A 4,896-nucleotide genomic window follows, 5' to 3' on the forward strand; every position below is an offset into this window, starting at 1 on the left:
AGATGGCACCCGGGACTGCAGCCAAGTTTTATGACTTGCACCTGACTTCCTCATACACCAGAAAATAAGCCACATCCATTGTGAGAGCTGCGAAGGCACATTTGACGAAGGCTAATGAACTGAGATTATGCGGACTGGGCTGATGGGGTGTGGTTGAGGGGTTATATAAGGGATTACGATTGGGGGCTAGAGGAGATTCCTGCTTGCATGTTGAGAGATTCCTGCTTGCATATTGAAAGGTTCCTGAATAAACTGCTTTGAGAAGAACGCTGTGTCGTCGCTCTTTTTTGCTGGTCGGAGACAGAAGTGACAATTAAGACTCACTATTGTTCAAGGTCTGGAGAATAAGAGATGTGGGCTGCTCAGACTTAACTGAGGCATACATATTATACCCCATCTCCTCAGGACTCTGGTGTCATCATAGAAGATGTACAAAAAGAATAAATTATTATCTTCTGATGGTCATGAATTTATTGTAAAAAGAGAACTTGCATTAACACCAGGAACAATAAAGGCCATACTGAGTGGTCCAGGTCAGTTTGCTAAGAATGAAACCAAGGAGGTCAATTTTAGAGCGATCCTCTCATGTGTGTTATCAAAAGTGTGCATGCATTTTGCCTACAAGGTCCGCTATGCTAACAGCTCCACTGAAATTCCTGAATTCCCAATTGCACCTGAAATTGCACTGGCAATGCTGATGGCCGTGAACTTCCTAGATTGTTAAATAAAATAAATTATAATAAACTGTTTATTTTTCAGTATTTAATACCTGTAGTTCAGTTAGTAATTTTTTTCACATATAGCATGTTGCCTGTATAAAATTGAACTTTAAAGTTAATTGCTGAGCAGATTCCTTCTGTCATTTGCATAGCAGAGATGAAATTTATTTGCTATATCAACAAATTAAGGATGTTTCACAATCCAATAAATAAATAAATAATGCCAGTTTAAAAAATAAAAAGAGTAAGATCAGAAGGAAGTGGCAAACTTCTGAGAATATGTTTTATGGACAAGACAGGGCATGGGATATGTGAATTGACAGCATCTGGAGTATATGTGTAATCCCTGCAAAAGAGAAAAATCCCAGCATAGATGAGGAAAGCCTCTCAAAGTACCACTATAGTTGAGGCTCTATTGGCTACTGATGGCCACTGGGAGAGGGAGTACACCAGTTTTCTTTAGAGAATGCAAGCCACTGAGAAGCCAATGTTCCAGATGATGGCCAGATGCCTACGTACATTCTGATATCACAAAGTGGGAAGAATATAGGAAGAGCAGGAGGGGAAGGAGTTAGGAACTCTTTGTCCAGAGCATAATAGAAAGAAGCAAGTTAAGGACTGGGGACTTGCCCAATGAAGAAGTCAGAGCAATACCCAGGGATCTGAAAGGGACTGAAGCCCCATAGAAGAACATCAATATGAACTAACCAGTATCCTCAGAGCTCCTTGGAACTATACCACCAATCAAAGAAAACACATTGTGGAACTTGTGGCTCTAGCTATATTTGTAGCAGAGGATGAACTACTCAGTCATCAATGGGAGTAGAAGCCCTTGGTCCTGTGAAGGCTCTATGCCCCAGTATAGGGGAATGCCAGGACCAGGAATGGGAGTGGGTGGGTTGGAGAGGAGGGGGAGGCAGGAGGGTATAGGGGATTTTCGGAGGGGAAACCAGGAAAGGGGATAACATTTGAAATGTAAATAAAGAAAATATCTAATAATAATAATATAAATACAATAATAATAATAATAATAAAGGAATAGGGACTTGTTGATGAATGGGAAGTTTAAATTTAACCTCACACAGATGGAGTTATCTCCCATCCCAAAACACTAGTTTGAGATAAAATGTGATTGAGAAAGAGGAAATCTAACAAAGAGAACCTCAAGGAATTATGAAACACTGTTAGTAGATGTGTTGCCTTCATGGGCATTAAGGTATCTAGGGATTGTTAGTGGAGAGAATACCTTTACTGGAGAGAAAGATGTAAAATTCCATGCTGAAGTCTTCCAGCAACCTGAGTCAGGTTCTAGGGGAGACATGCGCCCATTAACAACATGTCAGGTTGCACATCATATAATTTCCTCTATATGGAGAAATAACTTTGAAGTTTGGCTCCAAAATCACATTGAATCTGGTTTAGAAACTTTAGTAAAATAATAAGTTATATAATATACCACTATGATGTTAAAGAAGCTAGACATACTAAGTGGGTGCTAATTCAACAAAAAATTGAATATAAGCAAATCAACTTCAAAGTGGTGTTCTTTGCCCTCCTTTTCTCTGTACCTGGATAACGTGGTGCTTTGTCCCTAGAAAAGACAGTTTGGGTTTATCTGAGTGTTCTCTTGCAGGCTCTGTTGAAATGTATAATAATAAGATGACTGGCTTTATGGCCTGGCACTTAAACTCATCCTAAACCTTGCTATGCTCACCATTTGGAGTCTGTCTTCTTCTTGTTATTTTGTCATCTCTTTTCCTCTTTGTCAGGATGTGAAACATCCTCAGCTCATCCTTTGTACCGTTGGACGCTTCCTGAGGACACGGAGAATCACACAGGCCTTCTCTTTTGCCTAGATGCCCCATCACTAAGGATGTACTTGAGTGTCATGCTAAAAATGCAACTTCCAGGAGGCCAGCTCTTCCTAAAGTTTTTTTCCATAATACATGCCAGGAGGGAACACTTTGCTCAGGATCTTCTGCATCCTCCCTTCTCAGGGTTCCATTTGGTTATGTTATCATAAGGGCGTTGTCTGTGGCAAAGATGGGAAAGCATTTTCCTTCTCTGAATCAATGTTATTGGTTATGACGACTTTCCAAATCATTTTTTAAAGATTTATTTATTTATTATATGTAAGTACACTGTAGCTGTCTTCAGACACTCCAGAAGAGGGCGCCAGATCTTGTTACGGATGGTTGTGAGCCACCATGTGGTTGCTGGGATTTGAACTCTGGACCTTCGGAAGAGCAGTCGGGTGCTCTTACCCACTGAGCCATCTCACCAGCCCCAAATCATTTTTTAAATGATCTAAATTATAAAGGTAGAGATTATAATTTAATTACAAGGTGTCACTACTATTTGAAGGTAAGATTTTTTTTTTTTGGTAATAGAATTGTAATAAAAGAAATACTTCTTCTCCAAGATATGGGTCCCAAAAATCCAAACTCTGTAGAGTTTAAAATGTTTCTGCTCTGTGCTTCATAATTTTATTTAAAATTATATTTTATTTCTTAAAACCAACTCATTCCCTGTTTATACTCATGATAGGGTTTATTCTTCTCAGAGCAGATGACTGTTATGCAATAAAAACGGTGAGGGAGGAAATTATTAGCTTAAAATTCGATATTGCTACAACGGAAACAAAGCAGGTTAGCATGAGAACCACGGCAGAGTAGAGTTGGCCGGCCTTCTGGTTGTTGTTTTTATTTTATCACTGGGACAAAGAAAGAAGGGCACAGAGGGAGCAGAATTGGGAACTTGCGCTTGGATTTCATTATTTTTCCTTCCGAGTGTGGGATTTCCTCCACAAAAGACTTTGGGGTGGGGGGGAAGATAATGATTTGAGAATAAAGCAGTGAGTCGGAGCAAATGGTTAAAAAGTAAGGGATGTGCTAGCTGTTGTATTGGCTGAGCTAACAGGAACATATTTACCTGCTGCTAAGTGAAATGTTCTACTTTAGAAGTTTACATAGAAAATATAGCATGGACTGTGTGGGCTAAGGTCGGCCTTCATTTTTTCCTCCATTCTCACTTTTTCACATGTTTTCCATTTTTATCATGATTATAGAAGGTTTTTCTTTTTGAGATTATAATTTAATTACAAGTTTTCTCTTTTTCCTTACCCCCTCCAAACGCTCCTACATAATCCCCCTGTTCCTTTTCAAATTCATGGCCTATTTTGTTTTTAATTTTTAGACATTTTGTAGCCAAGGTTTTACTTATATGTTATTTCTTCTTTCCCTTTTGTTGAAAATAGACTTTGCTTGCATAAAGATCCTGATTACAGTTTCCCTTCCCTCTGCTCCTCCACTTCCTCCTCTCCTCCTCTCCCACCCAGATCCACTGTCTGGTCTTTCTGTTTCTCAGTAGAAAACAAAAGGGCTTCTAAGGGGCAATAATATAACATAACAAAGTGAAATATAATAGATAAAATAAAAAAAAGCATCGATGTTGGACAAGACAAGCAAACAGAAGGAAGAAGGACACAGAGAAGGCACAAAATTCAGAGATGAACTTGTTCGGACACTCAGGAATTCCATAGAACACTAAACTCTAAGCCATAATATATGTGCCGAGGATCTAGCACAGAATGGGGCGTACTGCCGCAGTCTCCGAGTTCATGGGAGCTTAGACTGTGTTGGTGTAGATTTTAGAGGGTCTTCTTTTCTTGGTATGCTCCATCCCGTCTGGCTCTTTTGCTCTCTTAGGCCCCCCTTTCCTCTTCTTCTTCTACTGGGTTCCCTGAGCCCTGAGGGTAGGGATGAGAGAAAGAGACAGTCCGCTTTAGGTTTGAGTGTACCAAGGTCTCTCACTCTGCATGCCTGGCTGTGGTTATCTGTATTTGTTCCCATCTGCTAGAGTAGAAATTGTATCTAGAGGTGGCAAATCACCTCAGTGACTTATAAAGATGTCATTAGAAGTCATTTTAGCTCTATGTTTTTGGTGTTGTTTATTTTCGACCAGTTGTTTCCGGTTTTACCCTGGGTCTCTGACGTGTCCCACGGATACCTGTTTCAAAACAGTTTCCCTTAGACCTCTGCCTCTTCTGAACTTTTTTCTCAGCCAAAGGGGAAGGAGGATGTTGTAGATGTCTCGTTTAGGCTGAGTACTACGTGATTCCTTAATCTCTGAACTCTGAGGTGCTTCATGTCTCTGCATTAACTGTTATCCACTTAAA

General features: G+C 39.9%; 1 pseudogene; it reads left to right on the forward strand.

Moving 5' to 3' along the window:
- Positions 1-427: 427 nt before the first annotated feature.
- On the forward strand, positions 428-724 carry LOC110302369 (elongin-C pseudogene; annotated as a pseudogene).
- Positions 725-4,896: the final 4,172 nt, after the last annotated feature.

Source organism: Mus caroli, unplaced genomic scaffold (genome assembly GCF_978045245.1).
Source record: "Mus caroli unplaced genomic scaffold, Mus_caroli_1 scaffold_11, whole genome shotgun sequence".
In the NCBI taxonomy this organism is placed as follows: Eukaryota; Metazoa; Chordata; class Mammalia; order Rodentia; family Muridae; genus Mus; species Mus caroli.